The sequence below is a fragment of the Sciurus vulgaris genome, assembly GCF_902686455.1.
Source record: "Sciurus vulgaris genome assembly, chromosome: 7".
NCBI classification, from domain to species: Eukaryota; Metazoa; Chordata; class Mammalia; order Rodentia; family Sciuridae; genus Sciurus; species Sciurus vulgaris.
The window spans coordinates 115,801,207-115,819,452 of NC_136467.1; the positions used below are offsets into that span (position 1 = coordinate 115,801,207).

The 18,246-nt window shown below is 37.1% G+C and overlaps 1 protein-coding gene across 15 annotated transcripts in view; it reads left to right on the top strand.

The window, feature by feature from the left end:
- Window positions 1-18,246, top strand: part of USP49 (ubiquitin specific peptidase 49) — a 94,904-nt gene that overhangs the window by 48,519 nt on the left and 28,139 nt on the right. For 2 of the 15 annotated variants that reach the window (XM_079147745.1, XM_079147756.1), the window contains exons 3-4: window positions 14,283-14,358; window positions 16,953-17,029. The exons of 12 other annotated variants lie outside the window; for them this stretch is intronic. The gene's annotated coding sequence lies outside the window, so the exon portion shown is untranslated. The remainder of the gene's footprint in view (window positions 1-14,282; window positions 14,359-16,952; window positions 17,030-18,246) is intronic. One more of the 15 variants, XM_079147743.1, reaches the window with a different exon arrangement.

An 18,246-nucleotide genomic window follows, 5' to 3' on the forward strand; every position in this document is an offset into this window, starting at 1 on the left:
AAAGAGCTAGGGATGTGGCTCAGTGGTCAATTGCCCCTGGCTTTGGTCCTTAGTAGTACAAAACAAAACAAAAAGAACCATGGAGTTGTGGATTTTCTGTTATTTTATAAAGCAAAGCAATATATTCCTTTTTAATTTAAAAATACTTGCTCCTGGAGGATTCCAGTTTTGGACAAGATAGAACAAACACATTCTTCCCACTTTCTCCTTCTGAATACAGCTCAGTATCTGGACAGAATGCACGGAGCAGCAATTTGAGGACCCTGAAAAGTAAATAATAGCAGGTGGATTAGAGAAGGCCATGATTGAAGTTCACCAATCCGGTTGGGAATTTCTCCTTTGATTTTTAGCATCAGTTCAGCCAGACCTGGAAGTCAGCAGAGGCATGACACAGCTCCAGGATAATCCCCTTATCTTGAGTGGGAAAGGAGACTTCCAGTGATCAGGGAGAAATAGGAGAAGCTCCCCACTTTGAACAGTTTTCTCCATTCTTTCCTGCCCTGGTCCCAGTGTAATCTTCTGCTGATGGTGTTGGCAGTAATGGCAGCAGAAGCCTGCAGATGCGTGACACTTCCAGGCAGGAGAACCTTCCTCTCCAGTTGGAGAGGCTGTGGTCCTAAAGTGGTAGGGCAAACCCCTACCTTTTTTTTTCTTTTTCTGTCTTCCTGCCACCTACCCCAGTAATATGTTGTAGAGCCCTTTGATTGCCAGGAAAGGGGAGTCCCAGGAAAGTGGAAAGCACTTGTGAGAAAATGGAAAGAGGACCTTAGGAAAGAGGCCTCATAAAGTTTTTGATGAACTCCTGGTCTCATCCCTAAACAGCACATGTGTGAATCTGATCTTAAGGCTTTAAGAATTGAAGTGTGAGCTAGGTTACGTCCCAGGCTGGCCACTGGGTGTAGTGCTCATGCCAGACAGATCCAAATAGCTCTGCAAAGTTTTGAATGTGGAAATGATATTTAAATTATACTCACAGAAGGTTGGTTTGAACTGTGACCTGAATCCAACCAGGTTGGTTGCTTAATGTAAAAATATTAATGTTCTTTGGAGGATTTAAACATGACTCAGAGTCTCGTCACATTTGAAATACTCAGGATACAAAATTATTCAGCCTACAAAGAACCAGAATAATCTTAACTTGTGAAGAAGACAACCAATTGATGCCATCCTGAAATGATAACTTCCCTGCACAGAGAGTACATCCTTCCTTTCAGTTGGATTGGCAAGCCTAGGCCACACATCATATCCTCTGTTGAACCAGTGACCATTGTGAGGCAGAATCATGCAGAGACTGGCTTAGATTTCTTAGGACCCACCCCTGTGCTACTGCTGAGGGCAGCTTCTCCTGAACCACATGGCCCTGTGCTGGAGGAGTGGATACTCTAGATGAAAAGCAAAACAAAACTCCTACTTTCCAACTTCATAAAATTTACCTTTCTAACTAGAACTCTTAGCTTTTAAGAGCCCTTTCTAGAGTGAGGGACAAAGAGCATTGAAAGGAGATTACAGGTCAGATGACTCAATACAAATTTTATTAAGCCCTTTGTGTGTTTTCCCTATGTGTATAGTTCTTTTCATTTTTTTTTTTTTTTCTGGGAAGATGAGTAAATATGCCTTGAGGCCAACTGTCACTTTAGCACAAAGATAAATAACCAGCTAAAGAATGCAGAGTAGAGAGCCACCTGATTCTTTGTAGTCAAAAATGACAGTCGCTGACCAGCAATTGCTGTGGAGCCAGCAGATCCCCACCAGCTGCACACCTGGTCCGAATCGTAGCTGCAGACTCCATGTACTGAGCTTGGCACAGTTAGCACTTGCCATCCTTGCTTCAGAAAGAAATACTCCAGGTGCTCATCAAGCCCCCCCCCCCACCCCAGGTTTATCTGCCACTGTGATTCTCTGGGTCCCCAGTGGTGCTGTATCATTTGAAGTTGTACCGTAGTGTGTCTTCAAAGTGTTTCTTTGGCATATTCTGCTTGATTTATCTCTGTTCAACTTACCACCCAGAAGCTACTTGGGAATGCAAAGCAGAGAATTTCAGAATGCATGCTTGATAGAAAGGCTGCTGAAGTGTCGGAGCTTATTAATATTACAACTTCTTAAAACCTTAAAGGTGTCAAGTTTTCCGTTGTGCAGGCTATCAAGGGTTCTGGGAGAAGGTAGTTTTAAATCACAAACAAACCTATAACATTTAAATGGCAGGGCAGGTTGTATGGAGCTCTTAGGAGGTTGGGTTTTATTTGAAGAGGTAACTAATAAGAGCCCAGAGCAATCATTTGCCCAGAAATATCTGTACATTACCTCTGCAGCACTCAACCAGGGGGCAGGGAGTTTGTGGGGGTCTGCTGGAAAAATCTCAGCAGGGAGCAAGCTTTGTAACTTTGTTAACAGTGTCATCTTGCTCTTTGGAGGATGCCTCATGATGGCTGTGTAGTAACTGTCATTTCTTCAGCTCCAGCTATGTGTCAGGTGTTCAAACATTTTGTTATCTCTTAACTAATTTAATGCTTACAACAAACCTGTGTAGTCGAAATGTGTTTGTTTCTGTTTTATGGGTGAGGGAAGGAAACTGGTCCAGAGAGATCTTTTGCCAGTCACATACAGCTATAAGCAAAGAGCTGAAAATTCCAAATCAGGCAGCTTGGCTTGACTTTTTAACCACTATGCTGTACTGCTTCTCAGTTTATTTATAAATGAGAGATTAAAAATTCCTACCTTAACATTTTACAGAGTTGTAGGGAGCAGAAAATGAAAAATAAAAGTACTTTTAGTGAGGGAATGGCATTATATAAAAGAAAACTTTAGCGGAAGAGCCTAAGACTAATAATGCTGGCAGTTATCATGAGAAGCTCTTCTCCAGAGAATTCTGATGTATAGAATCATAGTAAGGTGAAAGGACTCTCCAAGGCTTTGTTCTAAGAGGACTTGATTTGAAGCAGTGACTTCCTGATGTTTTTGATTTCATGGATCTTTAAAAGATGCACTTGTGTAGCCAGGTATAGTGGTCCACACCTGTAATCCCAGCAACTCAGGAGGCTGAGGCAGGAGGATTGCAAGTTTAAGGCTAGCCTCAGCGACGTAGGGAGGCCCTAAGCAACTTAGTGAGACCCTGGCTCAAAATAAAATATAAAAAAAGGACTTGGGGATGTGGCTCAGTGGTTAAGTGCCCCTGGGTTAAACCCCTAATACCAAAAAATAAAAAAAAAGAAAGAAGATGTATATGTGTGCATGTGTGCTTACACATACCAATCTGAACTACAATCTACTTACTGTCTTTACTGTAAGAGAAAGAACATTTTAACACCCAGAATGTTGGAGAGATATAAGCTCTTAATACATAAACAGTGTTTCCCAATCAAAACAAATAGGAATCTCATCCTGACCAGTAAAATTATTATTATTATTATTATTATTATTATTTCTTTTTTGCTGTTTGTTATTCTTTATTTAAACTCTGGGTTCTCATTTCCAAGAAGAAAAGGGGGAGAAAAGAAAAAAGGGGGCAGGGAGGGAGGGAGGGAAGGACGGGTTAAGAGAGAAAGAGACAGAGAGAGAGAGAGGTATTTGTCTCATGGGAAGAGTCTCTGGGACTCCCTCCTGTTCCATGTTTTCCTTGAAGATCCTTTAGGAATCCTCCACTGCGAGACAAACAGATGTGTCCTACTGCAGGGTTGACATTTGACAGCAGTCCAGGAGAAAAACATTCCACCTCTCCAACACTGTCACCTATTCACACCATGCCCCATCGTTTGCAGAAGGAAGGAGAGAGAGCTGAATGTCCTGGGATTCCAGGCTGACTGGGAAAGGAGGATGTCAAGTTCCAGTTGCATGAACAATTGTCTTTCTTCCTGATTTTAGGCAGATTTATCTGTCCTTGAGTATACACCCACCATAGGAATGAAGTAATCCAGAACTGGGGGATGATATCAGAGGATCTCAGAAGTGACTAAGTCTCAAAGTAACCAGTAAATTGCATCATATGATTGGTTCAGGTTGGGACAACTGGTCAACCTCTGTCCTTTTGTGAGTACTGGTTGACCCTTGTGTCGAGGGCTGACTTTCAATAGATTACAGAGAGGGAGCTGCTCTGCTATATCTAAAATTATTTAAAAAAAATTTTTTTTTAGTTGTTAATGGATCTTTTAATTTTATTTATTTATATGTGGTGCTGAAAATTGAACCCAATGCCTTACATATGCTAGACAAGCACTCTACCACTGAGCTACAGCCCCAGCCCCCAGTAAAATTATTGATCTGAAGATTAGTGATTAGAGAACTCATTTCATCTGGACTGACTGATGGAATTAGATTCTGTTTTGGGTCAGGATAAATTACCTTGGAATCAAATGAATTCCCAAGTGATAGTATTATTCTGTTGGTTGGGAGCATATTCAGACAATTCCTAGTTGAATTGTAGCTTATCTGTCTCTGTGTGTGTGTGTGCGTGCGCTTTTGCACAGGTGTGTGTGGTGCTGAATGAAATCCAGGACTTGTACATGCTAGGCAGGCACTCTACTACTGAACTACATCCCTAGTCCTTTTTAAATTTCATTTTAAGACAGTCTCACTAAGTTGCTTAGGCTGGCCTTGAACTTAAAATTCTCTTGCATTGGCCTCCCTAGTACTGGAACTAGGTGTGCACCCCTATGCCTGGCTTCTTAGTTAGGCTTTTGGTGGTTGCCTTGGTACCTGAGATCATCTTTCCCATCTAGATTCTCTGAGCTTATGTTTTAACTTCCACTTAAGATTATAAATTCTGAAGTCTTGTTTGTGTTGGAAAAAATGTTTCAATGCTCTTTCTTATTTTATTATGTTTTCTAATAAAATTCACCATAATTATTTTAAGTGAAGAGTTCCCTAGTATTTAGTATAGTTGCATTGTTATGAAGTTGATCTTCAGAACTTTTTCATTTTGCAAATCTGAAATCTAAATCCATTAAACAATTCGCATATTTCTTTTCTGCCCAGCCCCTGGTAGCCACTATTCTACTTTCTATTTCTATGAATTTGACTTTATAAATATTATATATCTTAAGTCTATTTTCTATTACTATAACAAAATACCTGAGACTGGGTAATTTAGAAAGAGTAGATGTTTGGTACTCGGGTTGTGGCTCAGTGGTAGGCGCTTGCCTAGCATGTGTGAGGCGCTGGGTTTGCTTCTTAGCACTGCACATAAACAGATAAAAAAAGGTCCATTTGACCACACACACACAAAAAGTAGAGGTTTATTTAGCTCATGGTTCTAGAGACTGAAGTCCAAGAGCATGGGGACATACATCCAGGGAGGACCTTCTTCCTAAATCTTAATAAGGCACAGGGCATCACATGTTGAGACTAAGCAAACTCACTAGCTGGAGTCTCTGTCATCTTAAAAAAGCCTAATACTATCATGGGGGTGGGAACAGACTAATGATCTCATCTAATCCTAATTACCTCCTGGAAGCCCTACCACTGTATGCATTAACATATGACTTTGAAGATTAAATTTTAAAAACATGAATTCTGGGGGAAAGACATCCAAACCATAGCATTATATGAATGGGATCTTTATCTTTTTGTGACTGGCTTATTTCACTTAGCATAATGAACTCAAAGGCACTTTACCACTGAGCTGCATCCCCAGCCCTTTTCAAGACAGGGCATTGCTAAGTTGCTGAGGCTGCCTCAAACGTGTGATCCTTCTGTCTCAACCTCCCAAGTTGCTGGGATTATAGGTGTGAGCCACCATGCCCAGCTACCCTTTTGCCTATTTTGTAATCAAGCTGTTTGATCTCTTGTTGAGTTGTAGGAATTCTTATTATATTCTGGATATTTTGGATACTAACCCTTTATCAAATACATGATTTTCACATATTTTTTTTTCTGTTCTATAGGTTCATTTTCATCCTGTTGGTTGTGTCCTAAATTTGATATAGTACCATTTGCCTGTTTGTTTTTTTTTATTGTCTATGCTTTTGATGTCATAGCCAAGAAATCATCGCCAAGTCTGATATTCTTTTTCCCTATGTTTTTTTCCCCTAGGAAAATTCCATTTTGAATTAATTTTGTTTGGAATACATTTTTATCTGTGGTTAAAGATAAAGATCCAATTTAATACTTTTAAATGTTGATTTCCAACACGGTAGAGGAGACTGTCTTTTCTCCATTGAATGGTCTTAGCACCCTTGTGGAAGATCTTCTAACCATACACTCAAGGAATTATTTCTGGACTCTATTCTGTTCCATTGGTTTATATGTTTGGTTTTATGACCATATCACAGTTTTTTGATTACTGTAGTTTTGTAGTAAATTTTGAAATTGGCAAGTATGAGTCCTTCAACTTGGTTCTTCTTCTCTAAAATTGTTCTATTTAGAATCTTTGAGATTCCATATGAATTTTAGAATGAGTTTTTTGGTTTCTACAAAAAAAATACCTTTGGGATTTTGATAGGAGTGCATTGAATTTGTAGATCACATTGGGTAACATGGACATTGTAATAATGTTAAGACTTCTAATCCATGAACATGGGATGTCTATATGAATGTGTGTTTTCCATAATTACTTTTGTCAGTGTTTTATAGTTTTTACCTCCTGGATCAATTACATTCCAAAATATTTGTTTTTTTGGTTCTGTTATAAATGGGATTGTTTTCTTAATTTCCTCTTAAATTGTTCATTGTTAGTATATAGAAATGTAACTGTTGTAAGTTATTTTGTACCATTCAACTTTACTGAATTCATTTATTAGTTCCTACAGTTTTTTTTTTTTTTTTGGTGGAGTCTTTAGGATTTTCTACATTTAAGAACATGTCATCTGTGAAAAAGATAATCTTACTTCTTCCTTTCCAATTTGGATAACTTTGATTTCTTTTTTAACTTTACCTATCCATCTATCTATTTATTTATTTTTAGTTGTAAGTGAACACAATACCTTTATTTTATTTATTTATATGTAGTGCTGGAGATTGAACCCAGTGCCTCACACATGTTAGGCGAGCACTCTACTGCTGAGCCACAACCCCAGTCCATGGATAATTTTATTTCTTTTCTTGCCTGATTACTTTGGTTATAGCTTCCCATGCTTAATTATATAGAGGTGGTGAAAGTGGTCATCACTCCTGATCTTAGAGGAAAAGCTTTTTGGTCTTTTACCGTTGATTATATTAGCTGTGGGCCTTTCTTCATAAGTGGCCTTTATTATATTGGAGCAGTTTCTTTCTGTTCCTAGGTTGATGAAGTGTTTCTATCAGAAAGGATGTTTAACCTTGTCAAGTGCTTTTTGGAGAGAGAGGGGTTGCTAAGGATCAAACCCAGGACCTTATGCATGCTAGGCAAGTGTTCTACCACTGAGCTACATCTCTAGCCTCATCAAATTTTGTATATATGAATTGAAATGATATATAGTTTTTGTACTTCATTATGTTAATTTGTTATATTACATTGATTTTCATATTTTGAATCATTGTTGTATTCTAGGAATAAATTCAGCCTGGTCATTGTATATACTCTTTAATGTGCTATTGAATTATTATGATTTTTATATCAATATTCATCAGATATATTGGTCTATAGTTTTCTTTTCCTGTAATGTCTTTGTCTGGCTTTGGTGTCAGGATAATGCTAGTATCTTAGAATGATCTTGGAACTTTTCCTTCTCTTCCATTTATTTTTGTCTTTGAGATGAAGTCTTGCTATCTTGCCCAGGCTAGTTTCAAACTATTGTGCTCCAGTGATTGTTACCTTAGCCTTCTGAGTAGCTGGGACTATAGGTGCTTGCCATTGTGCCCAGCTTCCTCTTCTTCAATTTTTTTAGAAGATTTTAAGAAGGCTTGAACCTAATTTTTACTTAAATGTTTAGTAGAATTCTCCAGTGAAACCATCTGTTTCTTTGTGGGAGGTATTTGATTACTGATTCTATCTCCTTGGTCAGTACTGGTCTTTTCAGCTTTTCTATTCTTCATGATTCAGCATTTTTAGGCTGAGTAAGTTTCTGGAAATTTATTCATTTTTTTCTAGGTTATCCAGTTTGGTGGTATATAATTGTTCTTAATATATTCTCTTGGATCCTTTTTATTTCTTTTGCATCAGTCCTAATGCTCCCTCTTTCATTTCTGATTTTACTTATTTAAGTCTTTTCTCTTGTTTTCTTAGTCAGTCTAGCCAAGTGTTAGTAAGTTCTGTTGATCTTTTCAAAAACTTGGTGCCATTGATTTTTTTTCTATTTTTATATTCCCCATTTTGTCTGTCTCTGCTCTGATCTTTACTATTTCCTTCCTACTGCTAGTTTTGGGTTTAATTTTTTATTTTTCTAGTTTATATGTTAAGTTAGGTTGTTGATTTGAGGTATTTCTTCTTTTAATGTAGACTTTCATAACTACAGAATTCTTTCTTAGCACTGCTTTTCCTGCATTCTATAAGTGTGGGTATATTGTGTTTTCATTTTCATTTGTCTCAAGTTATTTTCTAATTTTCCTTATAAATTTTTGTTTGACAATTTGGCTGTTTAAGAGTGGTTTAATTTCCACATATTTGTGGATTTCCCAGTTTTCTTGTGTCGTCGATTTCTACTTTCATTCCACTGTGACTGGAAACGACTCTTTGTATGATTCCATTCTTCTTGAATTGTTGACTTATTTTGTGATGTAACATGTGGTCTGTCCTAGAGAATGTTCCATGTGCACTTGAGAAGAATTTATATTCTTCTCTTGTTGGGTGGTGTGTTCTGCACATGTCTGTTAAGTCCTGTTGGTCTTTTTGTGTTGTTCAAGACCTCTTTTTCTTTATTGGCCTTTTCCTGGTCGTTCTATCCATTATTGAAAGTGTATTAAAGTCTCCTGCTGTTGATTGTAATTTTCCTGAAAGTTTTTTTTTTTCCATATACTAAGGAACTCTAAGATTTGGTGCATAGATCTTTTAATTGCTTTATCTTCTTAGTGAATTGATTGTTTAATCAAATAAATGTCCTTCTTTGTCCCATGTAGTAGGTTTCAATTATAAAATCTATTGTGTGTGACATTAGTATAGCTACTTCTGCTATCTTTTTGTTACCTTTGCATAGAACATCATTTTCCATCTTTTTCCTTTCAGTCAATGTCTTAAAGTGAATCTTTCATATAGTTGGATTCCAGTTTTTAATCCAGTCAACAGATCAATGTCTTTTGATAGGGAGGGACTTGCTAATGCCATTTTGTCTTTTAAGTTTGTCCTAATTAGTTATACATGACAGTAGAATGCATTTTGACACATCATACATAAATGGAGTATAACTTCTTATTCTTCTGGTTGTACCTGATGTAGAATCACACCAGTCATATAATCATATATGCACATAGGGTAATAATGTCCAATTCATTCTATAATCCTTGTTACCCCCTTACCCCCTCCCCTCCCTTCACTCCCTTCTGCCTAATGGATAATACCTCTATTCTTCCCCAATCCTCCCCCTTTATTGTGAATTAGCATCCTCATATCAGAGATGTCTTTGGTTCTTTGGAATTAGCTTATTTCTGCTTAGCATGCTGTTCTTCAGCTCTATTCATTTACTGGCAAATGCCATAATTTCATTCTTCTCTAAGGCTGAGTAATATTCCATTGTGTATATATACCACAATTTCTTTATCCATTTATCTGCTGAAGGACACTTAGTTTGGGTCTATAGTTTAGCTATTGTGAATTGAGTTGCTACAAATATTGATGTGGCTGTGTCACTGTAGTATATTGATTTTAAATCCTTGGTATAAACTGAGGAGTGGGATAATTGGGTCAAATGGTGGTTCCATTCCAAGTTTTCTGAGGAATATTCATACTGCTTTCCAGAGTGGTAGACCAATTCACAGTCCCACCAGCAATGTACAAGTATACCTTTTTCCCCATATCCTCGCCAACATTTTTTGTTACTTGTATTCTTGATAATTGCTATTCTGACTGACTGGAGTGAGAAGAAATCTCAGTGTGGTTTTAATTTGCATTTCTGGAGATGTTAAACATTTTTTCATATATTTTTTGGCCATTTGTATTTTTTTCTTTTGTTAAGTGTCTGTTCAGTTCCTTTGCCCATTTATTGATTGGGTTATTTGTTTTTTTTGTTTTTGTTTTTGTTTTTGTTTTTTTTTGGTGTTAAGGTTTTTGAGTTCTTTGTATATCCTGGAGATTAATGCTGTATCTGAGGTGCAGGTGGCAAAGGTTTTTTTCCCCATTCTGTAGGCTCTTTCTTCATGTTCTTGGTTGTTTCCTTTGCTGCGAAGAAGCTTTTTAGTTTGATTCCATCCCATTTATTGATTCTTGATTTTTTTACTTCTTGCACTTTAGGAGTCTTGTTAAGGAATTCGGTTCTTAAGCTGACATGATGGAGAGTTGGGCCTACTTTTTCTTCTAGTTAATGCAGGGTCTCTGGTCTGTTGCCTAGGTCCTTGATCCACTTTGAGTTGATTTTTATGCAGTGTGAGAGATAGGGATCTGATTTCATTTTATTACATAGGGATTTCCAGTTTTCCCAGTACCATTTGTTGAAGAGGCTAGCTTTTCTCCAATGTATGTTTTTGGCACCTTTGTCTAGTATGAGATAACTGTGTTTATGTGGCTTTGTCTCTGTGTCTTCTGTTCTGTACCATTGGTCTTCGTGTCTGTTTTTGTGCCAATACCATGATGTTTTTGTTACTATAACTCCATAGTAGAATTGAATGTCTCCTGCTTCACTTTTCTTGCTGAGGATTGCTTTGGCTATTTTGGGCCTCTTATTTTTCAAAAAGAATATCATGACTGCTTTTTCTGTTTGTATGAAGAATTTCATTGGGATTTTAATAGGAATTGCATTGAATCTGTATAGTACTTTTGGTAGTATGGTCATTTTGACAGTATTAATTCTGCATATCCAAGAACACAGGAGATCTTTGCATTTTCTATGGTCTTCAATTTATTTCTTTAGTGTACTGTAGTTTTCATTGTAGAGGTCTTTCACTTTTTGTTTTAGATTGATTCCCAAATATTTTATTTTCTTTGAGGCAATTGTGAATGGGGTAATTTTCCTAATTTCTTGATTCATCACTAATGCATAGAAATGCAATTGATTTTGGGGTGTTAATTTTATATCCTGATACTTTGCTGAATTCATTTATGAGTTCAAGAAGTTTTCTGATGGTAATTTTTTGGATCTTCTAAATATAGAATCATGTTGTCTGACTCAGTTTTAAATGACCTGCCTTCAGGTTTGCTCCTATTTTCTTTTATCTGAGCAAGTTTGCTGTTCAACCCTTACAATGAATTTTAGTTTCAGTTATTGTGTTTTTCAACCACAGAATTTCTGTTTGGGTCTTTTTAATAGTTTTGGTTCTGTTTTGTTTAGTTCTGTTTACATGTTGCTTTCATGATTTCACTTAGTTTAATATCTGTATTCTCTTCTAGCTCTTGAGCATCTTTAAAACAGTCATTTTAACTTCTTTATAGATCTGCCTTTTTTGAGATCCTCTGAGCTATATCTCCCTGAAATTTTTTTTTTTTTTTTTTCTTGGTACACCTTGTAATCTGAGATTTGGAAATTTGTTAAAAGTACCTCTCCAGGGCTGGGGATATAGCTCGGTTGGTAGGGTGCTTGCCTAGCAAGCACCAAGGCCCTGGGTTCAAATCCCCAGTACCACAAAAAAAAGTACCTCTCCAAGTCTTTGTGTAATGGCTTTGTGTAGAAGACCTTCACCAGTGAGCCCTGCTAGTGGCTCTAGGATCTCTTTTTCAGATCTCTTGCTCCCCCTGACATCTGCCTGCAGAACTGCAGTGCCAGTGTGCTGCTTTCTTTGGTTTCGGTGACTTCCAAACTCTGAAGGCTGTTTATTCAGTATTCTGAGTCAGGTGAGATAAAAACCAGTGCCTCAGGCAGCCTCCAGACAAACCAAAATATTGAATACAAGTCTACTTATTTTTTTCCAAAGAGAGAAAGCCCAGTGTATGGTGGGGTAGTGGGGACAGAATTTTCTCCCAGTTGCTCTGTGCTATGCTGTGTAGGGGTGGGGACATGAATGGGTATGCAAAATACCATGAAATTTCCTATCTCTTTTCTGTATTCTTTCTGGCTTTAATGTTGGTTTGGACACTGTAGCTTCTCAGCTCTTTAGAGTACCTACAGAGGTATTCTTGTCTATATATGGTCTTTTGTTGGCACATAAAAACACTCTCTTGTCCTCTTGTCTTTGTTCACACTGTCCCCACTGGCCTCCACAGGCCCTTCAGCTCATTAGTTTATTCAGTAAATAATTTAAATATCTATTAGGCATTCCATTGACCCTGGGAATAGACTGGAAGAGGCATGGTTCTGGCCTTCTCTATACTTCCGTTGGGGAAGGACAGTGGCTGCCTAGTCTGCCATTGTGCAGATAGCACTCCCTCTAATGCTTTTATATTTAAAGCATTTTGGTGGGCTTTGGAGATATGAGGAGATGGTAGCTTCCCTGAAGTAACTTACCTTCTGAATGGGAAGACAGATTTTTAAATTAAAAGTATCAATATTTAAAAGACTGTAAAAATTAAGCAAACAACCTGTAAATGCAATGTGAATTCAGAATAGGACTTCATATAAGTAGTTGGACCTTAAACACAGAATGGAAGAAAAACTAAGCCTCTCTCCATGGTAAGTTCCTTGAGGGCAGTTATTATTGGAAGCGGGTGTTTACATAAGATTAGGTGGAAATTATTTTTCATTTAAAATGAATGATGCAAAGCTGGGCACAGTGACACATGCCTGTAGTCCCAGCAACCTGGCAGGCTGAGGCAGAAGGATCCCAAGTTCAAGACCAGCCTTGGTTATTTAGTAAAACCTGTCTCAAGATTTAAAAAAAATTTAAGGACTGGGAATGTAGCTCGGTGATAGAGTATGCCTGAGTTTAAGCCTCAGTACTGCAAGAATGAATGAATGAATGAATGAATGAATGAATGAATGAATGAAAAAATAGATAAGATTTTTTTAGTCCATGGTAAGTGGTAGAGTCATGGAGCCAGTCTCAGAAATGGAGACATCAGGGATGGGAGTGTTCTACTTTGCTTGTTTAACAAGATAAACATCATGTTTGTTGGTCAAGGTATCTTTATTTTAGGACTTTTGAATACTGCTTTCTAAAGAAAGACTTTTAGTGTTCCCTATGAGCCAAAAGAAATATCTTCCTCAACTGCCTTCCAGCTTTCTATACCTACTCCTGTTAACTTCCTTCTCACCTACTCATTTTCTGTTCTATTTAGTTTTCCTTTACCCACCTTTCTTTGTGTTTTTTTTTTTTTTTTTTTTTTTTTTTTTTTTTTGGCTAGATATTGAACCCAGGGCCTTGTGCTTATGAGGCAGTCACTCTACCAACTGAGTTATATCCCCCAGCCCTTCTTTGGTTCTTAAAATAACATTTATGTTGACATCCCAGTGCCTTCCATTTTCCAAACTTGAATAACCTAGCAAAACTAAGTAGTATTCAAGTTGTCTTTCATGACTGCATTTTAGAATCTTATAATAGGAATGTTAATGGCATGAGCATGCCTTTAAGTTCTCTAAAGCCTCCCTTGCATGCTAAATGTATATTTCTTATTCTTTTATCTAATCATGTACCTATCCAAAAAGCATTACTATACCTTTGCTACTTATATTACTATACTTTGCATCCCCATAGTCAGCTGTGTTCTCTAAACTAAGGATTGCCCCCATAATGGTGGAGAGAAACCTATGCTGAAGACTTAGTGGTGGTTTGGGGTTAGAATGTTGCATCGCCTTAAGAGTCACCATGACTTTTCTTCTTTCTTTTGCCACTATCTTCCCATTTCTACTGTTAACATTATTTTTTCTTCCTGTTTCTTAAATATATCAACTATAGATGGTCTCCAACTTACGATGGTTCAACTTGTGATTTTTGGACTTTACAATTGTGTGAAAGCAGTGCATATTATGTGGAAACCATGCTTCAAATTTTGATTATTGATGTTTTCCTGAGTTAGCAATATGTAGTACAATAGATTGTCATGATGCTACAAAGTAGCATCAAGCTGCAAGGCCATGTAATCAGGAAGGTAAACAATGGGTACTGTACAGAGTGTTATTGTGTTGCTGAGCTGTGATGTTCATTCATTAGATTAGGTATACTCATTGCACTTGGAATCATACGCTAAATAACTTGGGCTTAGGTTAATTACCAGGATCTTCCAGATGAATTATCAGCCTACTCTTCATCAGTTGGCCCATATAAGGATATAGAACAAAATCTTGGTGCTATTTCTTACATTTCCCTTGTACCCATGCTGTGATAATCATGTCCATGTCTGCCTTTGTTGAACCTAGATTCTCACCTGTGATGTATGGCAAGTGTAAGAAAACTCTGACCCATAACAAAGAGAACTAGTGAGAGAAAACTGGGGTAGGTATTTCGCGTGGAATTTTTTACTCTTTTTTGGGTTTCAAACTAAAGTCACTTTCTAAAATCTTATATCTTTAGAGTTTGGAGGAAGCTATTGGAGCAAGGTTACATGTCAGTGCTTAAACACTTTATCATCTGTTATAATTCTCAAATTATTAATAATTTTAACCGAGAATTAATGGAGAAATGTAGGTAATGAGAATAAACAAAAATTTACTTCCCTGAATATAGGTCTAAATTTTTTATTAATGGAAATTTAAGTCAAAGGCACCTTCCTCAAAAAAGGGCAGGAAAGGTAAGTAGAAATACCACAAGACTGTGGATCACAAAAGAGTTAAAGAAATATTGAATTAGATTTAGTGTTTTAAGACATCAAATTAGAGGCTGGGATTGTGGTTCTGGTAGAGCACTTGCCTAGCATGTGTGAGGCACTGGATTTGATCCTCAGCACCACATAAAAATAAATAAAAGGTATTGTGTCAATCTACAACTAAAAAATTTTTTTCAAAAAGACATCAAATTATTCAGTCATTTTAGTTAATTGAGATTTTGTGGTGTTGTCTAATCCTATTTTGACTGGCTTCTATGCCTAAAACATAGTGCTTGGTACATCACAGGTTTGTGCTCAGTAAATATTTATTTACTAAATTAATATGTAGTGATAAAGTGTTTCCAAAAATGCCCTCTAGTGGAAGCTGGTATCTTTGAACAACATAGTCGCCATAATAACACTGAGTATCTGGTTGAAAAAAACTAACTTCATTTAAATATGCCACACATTGAGAGCCATTAAAAATGGCATCTTTAATGTGTTTATTTCCTGTCTTTGCAAACAACACCATGTGTGCAAGTTGTCTAAAAAGCCAGCTCTTGTTAAACGTTTGACCTTTTTGCCTGCATGTACTAGTTGTGTTTATACTGGGACCTAAGCAATTACGGATACATACCCATGTAGCTAGAAAAGCATGACAGTCCTGTATGGTACCTGGCAAAGGAGCTGGAACTGGGAAAGAATAGGTTAAATGAGCAATCACAGAATTTCAGAAGATAATTGTCTCTGTATAATGGAAAGCAATTCAGTTTGTTTATCAAAGTGAAGGAGCTCCATCTAGGATTAGAAGTCAAGATTGGCATCTAGCATCAGTAAAAGATACTCAGGGGAAAATTGGGATTGAATTTTTAGTTCTTTATATCAAAATCCCAAAATCCCTGAAAAAGCAGTTAGTGGTATAGCTGTTGCCTTAAGGAGTATGAAATATGACTAGGAAGCCAGATAAACAACTGAGGGCTGTGGGCAATGAGATATTCTTCAAGGGAGAGATTCGTGTGTAGTAGAGTGGTAAGAAAAAGCCCATTATGAAAATGATGGACCTACCAGGCATGGTGACACATTGCTTGTGATTCCAGTGACTTAGGAGGCTGAGGCAGGAGGATCATAAATTTGAGGCCAGCCTCAGAAACTTAGCAGGCTCTAACTTAGCAGGACCCTGACTCAAAAAGAAAAAGGGCTGGGGATATAACTCAGTGGGAAAACCCTTGGGTTCAATCTTAAGTACCAGAAATGAAAAAAAAAAAAAGAAAATGATGGATTTAAGTGGGCCTTTAAGGATTAGAATAGAAGAGGAAGGATAGCATGGCAAGGAGGTGAGTGTTCTGGGGACTTCTGAGGAGGTGATCAGTAGACCTGGTGGTTTATATTCATAAAGAGTGTAGATAGGGGGGTGGGAGGGGTGCAAGAATGGAGGAAGGAGGGACTGTGTAGTGGGAAAAGAGGGGTGGGAGGGGTGAGGGGGAAGGAAAAAATAACAGAATGATTCAAACCTCATTACCCTATGTAAATGTATGATTATGGTATGCTGTTACTCCATGTACAAACAGAAACAACATGTATCCCATTTGTTTACAATAAAAATAAATTTAAAAAAAAGATCTGAACAGGTACTCATAAAAGAGGCCAACCCCCCCAAAAAAATAGCTTAAATAAAAATATAAAAATTGAGAAAAAGGAATAAAAATAAACATTTAAAAATTTAAAAATTTTTTTAAAAAAGAGTGTAGATAATATGAGAAGCTAGTCTGGAGTCAGATTGTTTGGAATGCTTTTGAAAGTCCCATTGAGAAACTTGGACTTTATCATATGAGCAAGCCATTAAAGGTGGTAGTTGTGGATTGGTGCTTTAGTTTTCATTGGAACAGTGGTTAATATTAATTGTGGATTTAGAAGTCCAAGAGAATTAGTGGGGAAAGGAGATGATTCAGTTACTTCAAAAGTGATGGTACCACTCTTTATAGCAATAAAACCAGTAGTCTTAGTGGAGGGGTCTGTCATACTCTCCATGTCCCCTCAGTCTGTACTGGGAGCACCAGGTGCACCAGGCCACAGCTCTTGGTCTTGCAGTACTGGTGCTTCATACTACTTTCCTAAATTTGAATTGAACATCTGATTGTTTCCTCTACCATTGTCCTTCTTTCTACCATTAGCATAATATTTATTTTTTTAAAATTCTTTATTGTGGTACCAGGGATTGTGTCCAGGGGCATTCTACCACTGAGCTACACCCCCAACCTTTTTATTCTTTTTTATTTTGAGACAGGGTCTTGCTAAGTTGTCCAGGCTGACCTTGAATTTGATATTCTCTTGCCTTAGCCTCAGGAGCAGCTGGGATTACAGGTATGCACCTGGCTTAAATGTTTTCAGAAGTAAAAACCAACATGGAATTTCTTCAGGGGTTAAACACTGGATAACCTGGAACACACTTTCCCAAGGCCTAGAGACCTGTAATCACTGGGAGGATTTGGGGGTCTTGTTTTGCACTTTTTTTTTTTTTTTTTTTTTTTTAATAGTGCTAGGGATTAAACTCAGGGCCTCAGGAATGCTGGGCAAGTGCTCTGCCTCGCTACACACCGACCCCTGGATCTTGCTTGGAACTTGGCTATATCAACCACTAAAACCATGTTATAGAATGTCCAGAAGAGACAGGTTTGCAGGTAACTATTATCAGGTCTTTCTGGAACAGATAAGCCTTGGAAGAAAAAGTTCTAGAAATAAACAGTGAAAGTCACCCATCTCAGTTTTTGAAATTAGTTAATAGTAAAACAGGGAAGGGCAATATAAGAAAAGGAAAAAGACTAATCTCACTTCTGAAAAATAATTTTAAAATTTTAATTATAATCTTAACAGACTGAAGATAACATTGTATTTGAAGACAAAACATCAAGACCAAATCTTTTACATGCTATTTTCAGCTTCAGAAAAACCCATCACTGATATAAACCAACATATTTTAAAAGCACAGTTGTGTGATTTTCTTAATAGGTGCAGAATAAAATATTAGATGAAATTTAATATTTAGTTTGATTAATTTTTTTAATCCAAGCTAGAAATAAAAGAGAACTTTCATAACCTAAAGTTAACCAAAAATCCCCTAGGTAGACATTATACTTCCTGGTAAAACTGTAGACCCATTCCCTCTAAAGTTCAGACCAGGACATGGTACCCACTCCATCACCCTTACTATTTACTAATGAACCAGTGTTCCTAGCTAATGCCAGAAGACAAGAAAAAAGAGAAAAACTGTCTGTACTTGAAGATTATGTGGTCACCCATAGAAAGTTCAAGCGAATCTATAAATTATTAGAGCAATTAACAGTTCAGCAAAATTGCTGAGTATTGGTTAACAATGTTTGAACAATAAGAAGGTATAATTTTTGGTTCAAAATATTTAATATCAGTAGCTCATATGATTCAAACTAATATAAAAATCAATTACATTTTGGTCTGTTAGCAGTAATCATTTGGTAACTGTGTATTATATTTTTAAAAGGTTCCATTCCTAAAAACCTTAGAAGGTGTCCAGGAAGTACCTACATGTAGATATGGATGTGAAG